Source organism: Orcinus orca, chromosome 1 (assembly GCF_937001465.1).
Source record: "Orcinus orca chromosome 1, mOrcOrc1.1, whole genome shotgun sequence".
Lineage (NCBI taxonomy): Eukaryota > Metazoa > Chordata > Mammalia > Artiodactyla > Delphinidae > Orcinus > Orcinus orca.
Window position 1 is genome coordinate 175808279 of NC_064559.1, and position 15371 is coordinate 175823649.

General features: G+C 41.8%; 1 protein-coding gene across 3 annotated transcripts in view; it reads left to right on the forward strand.

Annotated features, from left to right (window-relative positions):
* Positions 1–10138: 10138 nt before the first annotated feature.
* EIF2B3 (eukaryotic translation initiation factor 2B subunit gamma) overlaps positions 10139–15371 on the forward strand; it is a 170182-nt gene continuing 164949 nt past the window's right edge. For 2 of the 3 annotated variants that reach the window (XR_004481547.2, XM_004266293.4), the window contains exon 1: positions 10179–10308. The gene's annotated coding sequence lies outside the window, so the exon portion shown is untranslated. Of the gene's footprint in view, positions 10309–15371 lie in introns of all 3 variants that reach the window. The other variant, XM_004266294.4, reaches the window with a different exon arrangement.

Genomic DNA, 15371 nt, shown 5'->3' on the forward strand with positions numbered 1-15371 from the left:
AGAGAAATGCTAAATCCTTAGGGAGAATAACGGTACAAAGGCCAGCTGAGAAGCATGTTAACTGGAGTGTGAAGGGAAGAAAGAGATAAGACTCCAGCCTTGGAGGCTCTTTGAGGGTTTTGCATTGAGCAGCCATGAGAGGGTTAAGCAAGGGAGTGACATGATTAGATTTGCCTTTGGCAGCTGCGTAAAGAATGAGTTGACAGGGAGAGAAACTGGAGGCAAGGAGAAACCCAAACAGGAAATAATGGTCCCTGGAACAAGGCGGATACTCATTTTAACCATTATTTTTATTGGCTGCATTGTATTACATTGTAAGGAATTTCATAACTTTTATTCATTTAAAACCCTCTACAGATGGACATTAAGGTTGTTTACAAATTTTCGTATTGAAAATTACAAATGTTATAATAAACATCCTCATGCAGGTACTTCTCTGGTGGAGCAGTGGTTAAGAATCCACCTGCCAATGCAAGGGACATGGGTTTGAGCCCTGGTCCAGGAAGATCCCACATGCCACGGAGCAACTAAGCCCATGCGCCACAACTACTGAGCCTGTGCTCTAGAGCCTGCGAACCACAACTACTGAGCCCACAAGCCACAACTACTGAAGCCCATGCGCCTAGAGCCCATGCTCCGCAACAAGAGAAGCCACCTCAATGAGAAGCCCACACACCGCAACTCGAGAAAGGCCGTGCATAGCAATGAAGACCCAACGCAGCCATAAATAAATAAATAAATGAACTAAAAAAACAAAAAACCTCATGCATTTATCCTTGCCTACCTATTTATTTTCTTAGACTAAGTTCCTAAAATCACTTCATCAATCTGCCAAATTGCCCTCTAGGAAGGATGTAACAGTTTTCACTCCCTTTATTATCTATTTCCTAAACTCTTACCAACCTTGGGCATTTAGTTTAATGTGCAGAAAAATTATATGATTTTTATTTTAATTTGCATTGCTTTGGTTATTTACTATATTGAACAATTGTTTTTCTTCTTCATGAACTACTCTTTATGTATTTTTGTCCATTTTTCTATTGTTTTCATCATTCTTTTCTTATTGATTTATAATCATCTTTGCATAGTACTAATATAAGCACAGCAAAGCACTGTGCTAGATGCTATATATATGTTATCAGCAACTCTATGAAGTTATCAGCAACTCTATATATATGTTATCAGCAACTATATATATGTTATCAGCAACTCTATGAAGTAAGTACTATTATTATGCCCATTTCCAGATGAGAAACCTAGAGCAAAGATTAATTAGTAACTTGCCCAGGGTCACGTAAGTAGTAAGGGTTGAAGCTACAATTTGGATTGTTGTCTGCCAGCTCCAAAGCCCGCTGACATGTTAACTAAGGCACTATGCCCTGTATATTAACCCCCTTGTTTTGTCAGGTGTTATAAATATGTTTTTCCAGTCTGTACTTTGCCATTTAATTTCATATATGTTCTTTCCTAATATACAAAATTTTAAATTTTTATGAATTAAAATTCTTTTTCTTTATGGAAGAAACCATATATTGGATACACACCACAGGAAGGCAATAGAGTATACTAGTTAGGAGCACATTCTCTAGAGTTAGCTTGCCTATATTCATATCCTGGCTTAACCACATGTTGACCATGGACAGTAGACAACAGCCACAGGTTTTCCAAATCCTTTGCCAGTTTCCTCAGCTTCCTTTTTTTTTTTTAACAGTAATTTTTAAAAAATATTTATTTATTTAGGCTGCACCGGGTCTTAGTTGTGGCACGCAGGATCTTCGTTGTGGCACGCACACTTCTCACTGTGGCATGCAAACTCTTAGTTGTGGCATGCATGCGGGATCTAGTTCCCTGACCAGGGATCAAACCCAGGCCCCCTGCATTGGGAGCGCAGAGTCTTACCCATTGGACCACGAGGGAAGTCCCTCAGCTTCCTTTTGTGAAGTACCTGTCCTTTACCATTGCTTTGAAATGCTGCGTTTTCACGTGCTTATCATCATTGTATGCTAAATTTTAATATATAAGAAATCTTCGTTTTGCACAGTAGTGCCAGGCTGTAAAAATGATCCTGCACTTTGAAACCATGCAAAGAGATCTTAATAATCAAGTGGGGGGAGGGGCTTCCCTAATGGCGCAGTGGTTAAGAATCCACCTGTCAATGCAGGGACACAGGTTTGATCCCTGGTCAGGAAGATCCCACATGCCGCGGAGCAACAAAGCCCATGCGCTGCAACTGCTGAGCTTGCGCTCTAGAGCCTGTGAGCCACAACTACCGAGCCCACATGCTGCAACTACTGAAGCCTGCGCACCTACAGCCCGTGCTCCACAACAAGAGAAGCCACCTCAATGAGAAGCCCGCGCACCGCAACAAAGGGTAGCCCCCGCTCACCGCAACTAGAGAAAGCCCGCACACAGCAACGAAGACCCAATGCAGCCAAAAGTAAATAAATAAATAAACAAAAAACCAAATAAATAAATAACTTTAAAAAATAATAATAATCAATGTGGGAAATTACCACTCTTCCATGACAAATGTTTTGTTAAAACATTAAAAACTCTCCTACAATTATAAATGTACAAGGAAACGAAAAACTAGTAAAACTAATAGTTATTTAGTACATTGAAATCTAAAGCATTTAGAAGATTTAAGAATTAAATTTCTTTCTTTGTAAAACACTTATCAAGAGCAGTTTGAATAGTGCTTGCCTCTTTTTTCTTGCCTTGTAATATGGAGCAAGCATCTACTCTAAGTCTTGGTGAATGGTCATACTCCTCTCTAAGTTTGGATCACCTTCCAACATTTTATTCTTTGTACTTTCAATCTCATGAAATCTCTCTGAGAATTCTTTTCATGTGAAGTTGTTGCTGACATCACTTCCTCTGGGACAACTTCATCCTTTTTGTCACAGCCACTTTCCTCATTTATGTGGATAAGCTTGCCCTCACTAAGTCCTTCTGGCTGCATATCTATACTCTTTCAAGACAAAAGTGTTAACTTCCCCATGATAAACTCCATTTATGCTCAATTTGAATTTCACTTCCAGCATTATCACTTCTCATTTATTTGCTGCACTTTCATTTTGTTGGCCAATTCTCAATTATCCTTTTTTCTTTTTAATGTCACATGGGTTTATCACTGGAAGACAAGGAAGCAACACAACTATATTCTTTGCTGTCTATGAATGAACTGAATAAGAGATGTGCAGTGACTAATTACCAACAGACTTTAAAAAGTGACATGATTGTTCATTCATGGATGCACATCCAACATGATCCAAGTTGATTCTGACAATTTGCATTTATGGAGGAGAGAATTTTTGGAGGAACTTCACCATTTTTACTGATGTCACTTGTTCCTTTTGTATCTATTTCTGAATTTATTAGATAGAAAGTTGTGGAAAAGGATTTCCCTGATGGCGCAGTGGTTAAGACTCTGTGCTCCCAATGCAGGGGGCCTGGGTTTGATCCCTGGTCGGGGAACTAGATCCCACATGCATGTCGCAACTAAGAGTTTGCATGCCACAACTAAGCTGGTGAGCTGCAACTAAGGAGTCCTCAAGCCGCAACTAAGGAGGCCTCAAACCACAACTAAGGAGCCCTCAAGCCGCAACAAAGACCTGGCACAACCAAATAAATAAATAACTAAAATATTTTTTTTAAGTTGTGGAAAGATTTAAATGAGACATAGATCACAAATTTCAATAACCTCTATAAAATTCTAAGACTTTATGCTGTCAATATGGTGTTCTCCCTCTCCCTGTCCCTCCTCCCTGCCTAACTTCTTCATATTCCCAAAGTACTTATCACCTTTTAGTATATGGTACAGTTTACTCATTTATTATTTAAACTTCCTTATAATTTATGCTGCCTCTCCCTGCTACAATGAAGGCTGGATCCTTTTTTGTTCACTAATATATTCTAAGAGCCTAAAACTATTCTTGGCACATAGTAGTCACTCAATAAATAGTTGTTCAATAAATAAATGAACTGTGGCCAATAAACCATACTTTCCAATTTAAAACCAAGGAAAATCAGCCATCTGAAAAGTTTTTCAATAAAGGAAGAAAATTTAAAAATTGATTAAATCACTTATTTTTAAAGTTGGCCCATCAGTTTAGAGCATAAATATCCAGATTCTGACCTTCAAAACCACCAACAATGAAAATTCTGTGTGCTTGAAAGGAAATATTGAATTCCTAGTTAATGAAGTTTCTTTCCAAGCTCTTTATGTAAACACTGGAGCATCATTTGGTCTCTAACTTGTCATGAATCTATTAGGAAACTGCTGGGCTTATGTACAAAAATAAAACACAAATATTTTGGGACCTGCAATTAGTTGCCAAAGTAGAGTTTCTCTTTTCACTTTTATCTTTCACTCAGCACTCTAAGAATAATAATCCCCTGCCCCACTGACAAGTCCTCAGCCAGATGGAGTAGATGAATATTGTGATGTGGCCAGTAAATTCCCAAAGAGAGATCTCTTGCAGACCGTGGGAAGAGTATTTCTGAGCCAAGGCCCAACTTTTGAAAGGTTTCTTTTGTCTCCCATAGTTTTAGAGCTTGACCTTCTTAAACTGTTTCCCCACCACATACAAACACATACACATAAATGTCCCTTAGGGAAGAAATGTGAACAGGAAACAAACATTACAGGGAATAGCCTGTATTCAATAAGCATTTATTAAATACTTCCTATGTAATTAATAATTAAAAGTAAATAATAAGAATGAGGCTAGGCATGAGGGCTAATAGTGTAGATTGACTTAGTGAAAAGTGTTCCGAAGAAGAGATGTTATCAGCGACCCAGGCCCTCAGCCCAGCTTTCCTACCACCAAATCGGAGGACAAGGGGAAATTTCTGAGAAATTTCTAATTTGTTTAATATTATTACTTAGCATGTCCCAGATCCTGTGCTGGGATCTGTGGAGAGAGAAGTAAATAAGATACAGCCTTTGTCCTTAGGGGGCTCCCAGTGTGATACAGAAGACATGAAAAAGGAGATGACAATCCTTTGTGGTGAGTGCCATAATGTAAGGACTAGAAGCAGTGGGAGCCAGCAAGAAGTCCATGAGGCAGCAGTTCTTAAGTAAGCTCCGTGGACCTCAGCGAGTTCCCAAGACCCTTTCAGGGGATCTATCAGGTCAAGGCTATTTTTTTTTTTTTTTTTTTTTTTTGCAGTACGCGGGCCTCTCACTGTTGTGGCCTCTCCCGTTGAGGAGCACAGGCTCCCGACACACAGGCTCAGCGGCCATGGCTCACGGGCCCAGCCGCTCCACGGCATGTGGGATCCTCCCAGACCGGGGCACGAACCCGTGTCCCCCGCATCGGCAGGCGGACTCTCAACCACTGCGCCACCAGGGAAGCCCCAAGGCTATTTTTATAATAATACTAAGACACTATCTGCCTCTTTCACTGCACTGATATCTGCACTGATGGTACAAAAGCAATGGTGGATAAAACTGCTGGTGTTTAGCATCAATCAAATCAGAGATACCAAACTGTATTAATAGTCACTGTATTCTTCACTGCCACACACTTGCAATAAAAATAAAAATTAAAATAAAAAATAAAGTAAGTTTCACTTAATGTCTTTGATGAGGCAATAAAATAATTTTATTAAATCTTTGTCCTTGAGTACACATCTTTTTAATATTCTATGTGATGAAACAGGAAGTACACATGTAAAACTTCTGTGCATATATGAAAGAAGTATGATAGTTGTCTCCAGAAAAGCACTTGGGCCATTGTTTGATTTTTGAACTACTGTTTTTTTCACAAAACACTATATTTACTTGAAAGAACAACTGACAAACTGTGGACAAAAGATTAACAAAAATGAGTGAAGCGGGCTTCCCTGGTGGCGCAGTGGTTGAAAGTCCGCCTGCCGATGCAGGGGACACGGGTTCGTGTCCCGGTCCGGGAAGATCCCACATGCCGCGGAGCTGCTGGGCCCGTGAGCCATGGCCGCTGAGCCTGCGTGTCCGGAGCCTGTGCTCTGCAACGGGAGAGGCCACAACAGTGAGAGGCCAGCGTACCGAAAAAAAAAAAAAAATGAGTGAAGTAAGCCAGTCACTTCAAAGAAAACCACTAACAATGATAATATTTGAGCTTTCAAGAGAAAATCAGAAGTCTGGGAAACTTGTATTTGTCATCACAAGCTTGCCAACATTCTTAAGGACTTTTCTAATGAGATTGGTGGTGATATTAACAAATGTGACTTTAAAAATATTGTATAATGAGTCAACATTGGGAAGCTCTACATAACCTAGTGAACCAGTATTTTACAAATGATCAATGCATCAAGTTGCAAAATCATGCATGGGTAAAATGCCCATTCAAAATGCAAGTATTATAACAGAGTACAAAATGGTCATTGATATAAATGATTCTACATTGCAACTAATCTTTAACAAACTACCACTTACTGAGTTTGGTGTGTAGTATCGAAGAATACCCACATTATCTGACAAAGCCTATTAAAATATCTTTCCCTTTTCCAACGGTGTATCTGTGTGAGGTCGGGTTTTCATCACCCAAAACAACTGATGAGAAAATTCAGCTGTTCTCTATTAAGCCAGACTTTAATGAGACATGCAGAAAGATGAATGAAACCATTGCATTCTTCTCACTAATTTTTTTGCTTTGGAAACATAGTTATGTTTTCATTAAAATGTTACTGTTACCATGTAATAGGTTTAATTGTTTCAATTTTTTATGAATTACTGTTTTTAAAATTTCTCAGTTTGAATTTTTAATATGATAGATATCAACAGATATAATCTATACAAACAAACGTTCTTTGGGGTTCCCAATCATTTTTTTTCCCAGAAATTTATTTTATTTATTTATTTTTGGCTGCATTGGGTCTTCGTTGCTGAGCGCGGGCTTTCTCTAGTTGTGGCAAGCAGGGGCTCCTCTTCCTTGTGGTGCATGGTCTTCTCATTGCGGTGGCTTCTCTTGTTGCAGAGCACGGGCTCTAGGCGCGTGGGCTTCAGTAGTTGCAGCATGAGGGCTCAGCAGTTGTGGCTCACGGGCTCTAGAGCACAGGCTCAGTAGTTGTGGCGCATGGGCTTAGTTGCTCCGTGGCATGTGGGATCTTCCCGGACCAGGGTTCAAACCTGTGTCCCCTGCATTGGCAGGCGATTCTTAACCACTGTGCCACCAGGGAAGCCCCCAATATTTTTTTTCAACTAATTTTTATTGGAGTATAGTTGCTTTACACCCAATAATTTTTAAGAGTGTAAAGGGTCCAGGGACCAAAACTTTTGAGAACTGCTGCCCTAAGGGAATAATTTAAAGTGAGTTTAAACTGAAGTAATCCCTCAACTACTTTCCTCAACTAGAGAAGAAAGTCCTCTAGCTCCCTGAAAAACATTTGCTAGTTTAAACATGAGCATTTAAAATGGGTGATAGGGGCTTCCCTGGTGGCGCAGTAGTTGAGAGTCCGCCTGCCGATGCAGGGGACGCGGGTTCGTGCCCGGTCTGGGAAGATCCCACGTGCCGCAGAGCGGCTGGGCCCGTGAGCCACGGCCGCTGAGCCTGCGCGTCCGGAGCCTGTGCTCCGCAACGGGAGAGGCCGCAACGGTGAGAGGCCCGCGTACCGCAAAAAAAAAAAAAAAAAAGGATGACGGAACCCTCTTGTACTGTTGGTGGGAATGTAAATTGATACAGCCACTATGGAGAACAGTATGGAGGTTCCTTAAAAAGCTAAAAATAGCATTACCACATGACCCCACAATCCCACTACTGGGCATACACCCAGAGAAAACCGTAATTCAAAAAGACACATGCACCCCAATGTTCATTGAAGCACTATTTACAATAGACAAGTCATGGAAGCAACCTAAATGCCCATCGACAGACGAATGGATAAAGAAGATGTGGTACATATATACAATGGAGTATTATTCAGCCATAAAAAGGAACGAAACTGGGTCATTTGTAGAGACGTGGATGGACCTAGAGACTGTCATACAGAGTGAAGTAAGTCAGAAAGAGAAAAACAAATATCGTATATTAACACATATATGTGGAATCTAGAAAAATGGTACAGATGAACTGGTTTGCAAGGAAGAAATAGAGACACATATGTAGAGAACAAACATATGGAAACCAAGGGGGGAAAGTGTGTGTGGGTGGTGGTGGGATGAATTGGGAGATTGGGATTGACATGTATACACTAACATGCATAAAAAAGATAACTAATAAGAACCTGCTGTATAAAAAATAAATAAAATTAAATTTTAAAAAATGGATGACAGGGTCTTCGCTGGCGGCACGGTGGTTGGGAGTCTGCCTGCCGATTCAGGGGACGCGGGTTCGTGCCCTGGTCCGGGAGGACCCCACATGCCGCGGAGCGGCTGGGCTCGTGAGCCATGGCCACTGACCCAGCGCGTCCAGAGCCTATGCTCCGCAACGGGAGAGGCCACAACAGTGAGAGGCCCGCGTACTGCAAAAAAAAAAAAAAAAAAAAAAAGGATGACAGATATGAAGTTGAATGCTGTTCTTCCTTCATAACTAGTTCTTACCTCAAAACCATGCTATAATTCCCAAGGCTTCTGCTTGCTTGGGCTAATACCAAGGAAAGAGAGAATCTTGCTGCAGAAGGAAAGGGTAGTCAAGTTTCAGGTCTCTTGTGGCCAAATCAATCACTTCACGGCTCGGTTCCCTTTTACCAACTCAGTGTTTTGAGTTAAAACAAATAATTTTCCAATAACGCATCACCAGCATTCTAAAGTGAAGGAGAGGCAGGGCAAGGATAGGCTGGTTTTATGGATGTGGCTCAGGACTTTTCCTTAGTAAGTTCTAAGCTGAGCTCCTATTCTTCTGGCTGAAAGTCTGGGGAAAATTACAAGTCCTATCTTTCTCATTGGTTGCTGTATCCCCAGCATCTAGCATCTAAGATACTGGTTGGCACATATTAAGCATGCAAAAAATATTGTTGAATGAAGTCAAACTCGTTTATTTTTATTGCAGAAATTAGACTCTGCCTCCTCACTGGCAGGGAGCTAAGGCAACTCAAGATTTAAGAGATGGATAGAAAAAGAGGAAGCTTCCAAAAGATTAAGAAATTGCAGGAATGTATGTGTGAGAGAATGACCATTGTTCCTGCTGTCTAATGTAGTTTAGGGAATTCTCTGGTGGTCCTGTGGTTAGGACTCAGTGCTTTCACTGCCCTGGCCTGGCCTCAATCCCTGGTAAGGTCCCCGCAAGCCACGCAGCAAAGAAAAAAAAAAAAGAAAAAAAAATCAGATAATGTAGCTTAACAATCTGTGTCAAAATTTACTGCTTAAAACAAATAAATATTTTATTATTATCTCTCACAACTGTTGGAGTCTAGACTCAGGTGTTTGGGTTCTTTCGTGCAGTTGTCCCTGCTTCCAGGGAGTCTGTTCTCAACACAGCAACCAAAGTGATCCTTTTAAAAACTGTTATATTGCTGCTCCTCTGCATAATTCAAGGTCCTCACAACGGCCTACAAGACCCACAGGATCTGAATTCTTCACCCTCTTCCCCATTGCCTCTCTAGCCTCCTCTGCCATCATCCACTCTCACCCTGGCTTACTTTGCTTTAGCCATATTGGTCTCCTTGCTGTTCTTTGAACTTGCCATCTCTCTTCAGGGCCTTTGCACTTGCTGGCTAGTCTTCTGGGAAGGCTCTTACCCAAGATATACATTTGACTCACTCTCTCCAAGCCACTGTGCAGTGTCACCATCTCAATGAGATCTTCCCTAATCCCACACCCCCGACCAACTGTTTTGATGGCTACAAGTGGATGTTTTCCATACCATAATAGTCTGGTTCAGAAAGCCAACGCTGAGTCGCCACATTAGACCTCACTGGACATAGAAAACCTTGGCAATCCTTGGTGAGTTCTCCACTGGCTAGCCCCAAACCGCAGCTCCCAAAGAGCTCTCTTTTCGCAGAGTGGCAGTTGAGGCCAGGTCCTAGAAGGAGAACTGCCTGAAGGAAGAGGCTATAAGTAGTTCCCCTGCCCTGTGAGGGACGCTCAATGGTCCTTGGTGATGTGTGAACGAACGAAAAGGCTCAGGCGGCCCCGCCTCCTCGCCTCCTCCCCTCCTCCCCGCCGTGCCCTTCTCGGCCGGCATCTATCACTCGGTGCTCGTTCCTTCTGCGCGGGCCTGCCCAGTTCGTCCCATCGATCTGCCCGGCCATCGCGCGCCTGCGCCTTTGGGCTGTCAGTCGGCGGCGGCGTGGGGAGCCACGCGAGCGAGCGGTTGTGGTGCGCGGGGACGTGAGGTAAAGCTGCGGCTGGTTCGCTGCCAGGCTGCGCACGAGCTGGCTGGCGGGGTGAGCCGCGCGGTGGAGGCCGCCGGGCCTTGCTGCACCGGAGGGAGGCGGGCTCCTCGAGCCTGGTTAAGGAGGGCCTGAGCGGCTGGCGGGGGTGCAGAGTCTGAGTCGCCAGCTCGAGTGCCTGCCCGACCCGGCCTCAGAGCCAAGTGCCCGAACTAGAAGGAAGCTCGGGGAGAATCCGAGCCAGCCACCTCGTGCAACAGATGGGGAAACTGAGTTTCAGGGAGGGGAAGATCTGCTAGAAGTCACAGCAAGTGAGCACTAGACCCAGGAGCAGACGCCCTGAGCACAGTGCCTAGTCCTTTACACTGAAGTCCTTCGTTCATTTATTCTGTTTTTGGTTGTTTAGGTGCAAGACAGTGAAATACAATAAGTTCTGGCTGAGAGATCAGTTATGATACGGTGTTTACCAGTTTACAAAGGGAGAAGGCAGTGAGTGCTATGACGGAGGCAGGTCTGGGATGCCATAACACCCCCTTTAAAACTTGAGTGGCTAACGCGTCTTTGCCTTCATTCCCATCACCCAGAGTCGTGGTAGTGACACTGAGACATTTGACAGGCTGCCTGGTATCATGGATGGTTATGTTCGTGATTATCACCCAGAGCCTCATTGAGAGCAGGAACCTCTGTGAACCTAGTGACCTGGGTTCTAATGTTTGAGCTTGAGTCTTACCACGGGGTTGTTGTGAGGTTTACAGATGCTCATTCCACAGAGCACTGATTGAGCGCCTAGCATCTGACGGGAGCTGTGTCAAGTACTGGGGATACAGCAGTGACAGTCAAGGAACTCAAAGGAAATAGACATTTAAATAAATGCGCAACACAGCCTGTAAAGGTAGAGATGATCTGTACATAGTAGAGTGGAAGCAATTAAGGAGGAAAGATTTACTTCTCTAGGAGGGTGGGAACGGATAGGAATGGCTTTTTAGGCAAGGTGGTTCTTGAACTGAGTCTTAAAAGTCTAATAGGTGATTAAATACTAGGCACAGGAGAAAGGGAACCTAGGAAGCAAGAATAGCAATACAGGGACCAGAATTATGGTTCAGCTGGCACAGAAGGCTTCCATGACCTATCGAATATCAAACACATAATGCTTGTCATGGGACTGACATTATTATGTGTGCTTTACATAGATTAACTCATTTAATATTTATAAATCTATGTGAAGTAGAAACTGTAATTATTCTCATCTTAGAAAATTAAGAAGACTGAGGTGGAGAAGTTATGTAGCTTGCCCTGGATCACACAGCTAATTCATGGTAGAACTAGAATTCAGACCCAGGCCGTATAGCTTGAGGGCCTGTGAACTTAACCACCAGTCTCCCCTCTAGAAACTGAGGACGCTGAGAGTTTTAAATGTCAGGCCCCTTGTTACTTCACCTGTAAGTGGCAGAACCAGAACTCAGACTCAGGTCTTTTGACCCTTAAGGGTCCAGAGCTCTTTTCAACATAACATCAGATGTTATGGGAGTTATACAGTGCCAGATTGAAGTTAAATTCCAATCTGAGGCAGTGCCTGCTGGAATTGAAATTACTACATCTTAAAGTTGTGGATGTTGGGCAAGAGCCTTCACTTTGTGCTTGGGTGTACAGGGTGTGAGTGTTGTAGATTAGATACTGATGTGAGGAGCACAGGACTGATCACAATTACGGTAAAGGTGCAACATTATTTGCCAGTTTGGTGTTAAATAATTTTTTTTCTAAACATTGAATTTCACACTTGCTTTTGAAAGGTTACATCATTGGTTGTAAGTCAAAGAGTACTTTTATTTTAAATCAATAAGGATTTGTGATTTTTTTTAACGTCTTTATTGGAGTATAATTGCTTTACAATGGCGTGTTAGTTTCTGCTGTATAACAAAGTGAATCAGCAATACATATACATATATCCTCATATTCCTCCCTCTTACATCTCCCTCCCACACTCCCTATGCCACCCCTCTAGGTGGACACAAAGCACCGAGCTGATCTCCCTGTGCTATGCGGCTGCTTCCCACTAGCTATCTATTTTACATTTGGTAGTGTATGTATGTCCATGCCACTCTCTCACTTTGTCCCAGCTTACCCTTCCTCCTCCCTGTGTCAGCTCCATTCTCTATGTCTGCGTGTTTATTCCTGTCCTGCCCTAGGTTCTTTAGAACCTTTTTTTTTTTTTTTTTTGCGGTACACGGGCCTCTCACTGTTGTAGCCTCTCCCATTGTGGAGCACAGGCTCCGGACGCGCAGGCTCAGCGGCCGTGGCTCACGGGCCCAGCCGCTCCGCGGCACCTGGGATCCTCCCGGACCGGGGCAAGAACCCGTGCCCCCTGCATCGGCAGGCGGACCCCCAACCACTGCGCCACCAGGGAAGGCCAGAACCTTTTTTTTTAGATTCTCTCTATATATGTGTTAGCATACGGTATTTGTTTTTCTCTTTCTGACTTACTTCACTCTGTATGACAGACTCTAGGTCCATCCACCTCACTACAAATAACTCAATTTCATTTTTTTTATGGCTGAGTAATATTCCATTGTATATATGTGCCACATCTTCTTTATCCATTCATCTGTCGATGGACACTTAGGTTGCTTCCATGTCCTGGCTATTGTAGGTAGAGCTGCAATGAACATTGTGGTGCATGACCCTTTTTGAATGATGGTTTTCTCAGGATATATGCCCAGTGGTGGGATTGCTGGGTCATATGGTAGCTCTACTTTTAATTTTTTAAGGAACCTCCATATTGTTCTCCATAGTGACTGTGTCACTTTACATTCCCACCAACAGTGTAAGAGGGTTCCCTTATCTCCACACCCTCTCCAGCATTTACTGTTTGTAGATTTTTTGATGATGGCCATTCTGACCGGTGTGAGGTGATATCTCATTAAAGTTTTGATTTGCATTTCTCTGATGATTAGTGATGTTGAGCATCCTTTCATGTGTTTGTTGGCAATCTGTATATCTTCTTTGGAGAAATGTCTGTTTGGGTCTTCTGCGCATTTTTGGATTGGGTTGTTTCTTTTTTTGATATTGAGCTACATGAGCTGCTTGTATATTTTGGAGATTAATCCTTTGTCAGTTGCTTCCTTTGCAAATATTTTCTCGCATTCTGAGGGTTGTCTTTTCATCTTGTTTATGGTTTCCTTTGCTGTGCAAAAGCTTTGAAGTTTCATTAGGTCCCATTTGTTTATTTTTGTTTTTATTTCCATTTCTCTAGGAGGTGGGTCAAAAAGGATCTTGCTGTGATTTATGTCAGAGAGTGTCCTGCCTGTGTTTTCCTCTAAGAGTTTTATGCTGTCTGGCCTTACATTTAGGTCTTTAATCCATTTTGAGTTTATTTTTGTGTATGGTATTAGGGAGTGTTCTAATTTCATTCTTTTACATGTAGCTGTCCAGTTCCCCCAGCACCACTTATTGAAGAGGCTGTCTTTTCTCCACTGTATATTCTTGCCTCCTTTATCAAAAATAAGATGACCATACGTGTGTGGATTTATCTCTGCGCTTTCTATCCTGTTCCATTGATCTATATTTCTATTTTTGTGCCAGTACCATACTGTCTTGATTACTGTAGCTTTGTAGTATAGTCTGAAGTCTGGGAGCCTGATTCCTCCAGCTCCGTTTTTCGTTCTCAAGATTGCTTTGGCTATTTGGGATCTTTTGTGTTTCCATACAAATTGTGAATTTTTTTGTTCTTGTTCTGTGAAAAATGTCATTGGTAGTTTGATAGGGATTGCATTGAATCTGTAGATTGCTTCGGGTAGTATAGTCATTTTCACAAAGTTGATTCTTCTAATCCAAGAACATGGTATATCTCTCCATCTGTTTGTATCATCTTTAATTTCTTTCATCAGTGTCTTATAGTTTTCTGCATACAGGTCTTTCTTTTCCTTAGGTAGGTTTATTCCTAGGTATTTCATTCTTTTTGTTGTAATGGTAAATGAGAGTGTTTCCTTAATTTCTCTTTCAGCTTTTTCATCATTTGTGTATAGAAATGCAAGAGATTTCTGTGCATTAATTTTATATCCTGCTACTTTACCAAATTTATTGATTAGCTCTAGTAGTTTTCTGGTAGCATCTTTAGGATTCTCTATGTGTAGTGTTGTGTCATCTGCAAACAGTGACAGTTTTACTTTTTCTTTTCCAAGTTGGATTCCTTTTATTTCTTTTTCTTCTTTGATTGCTGTGGCTAAAATTTCCAAACTATGTTGAATAATAGTGGTGAGAGTGGGCAACCATGTCTTGTTCCTGATCTTAGTGGAAATGATTTCAGTTTCTCACCATTGAGGATGATGTTGGCTGTGGGTTTGTCATATACGGCCTTTATTATGTTGAGGTAAGTTCCCTCTATGCCTACTTTCTGGAGGGTTTTTATCATAAATGGGTGTTGAGTTTTGTCAAAAGCTTTTTCTGTACCTATTGATATGATCATATGGTTTTTCTCCTTTAATTTGTAAATATGGCTTATCACATTGATTGATTTGCGTATACTGAAGAATCCTTGCATTCCTGGTATAAACCCCACTTGATCATGGTGTATGATCCTTTTAATGTGCTGTTGGATTCTGTTTGCTAGTATTTTGTTGAGGTTTTGATTTATGATCTTTTATTGTGCCTCTCTTCTGTGGTAGCTGCTGTAAAGAGATTTTTTTGAATGTCAAACAGGTTCATTTATTACCTTGAGTGTGAAAAAAAGGAGTTAATTTGGTTTGTTTCTGCAATTGGGCCCTGCAAATCTAGGTTAAGACACAAGCCTACCTTTGTGTTTATAGTGATATCTTTCAAGTTGGGGGTAATGAGAAAATGGGAGCAAGTGGCTAGATTACTGGAAAATCTTAACTCATTTCACACTTTTCAGAGATCTAATATGCTTGTATTTGTGCTGTTAATTCTAGTCAGAAGTTTAAAATTTTTTTCAAGGAATATGAACTCACATATCAGAAAACAAATTGGTAAACTCTTACTCCTTTAAGACTTCCATCTTTTCTAGGAAGACTTAGGTGTTACCGTCACTATACATGCCTACTGCATCTTGGATGTATCCCTGCCATGGCATTAATGATAATGTATTGTAATTTATTCTATTT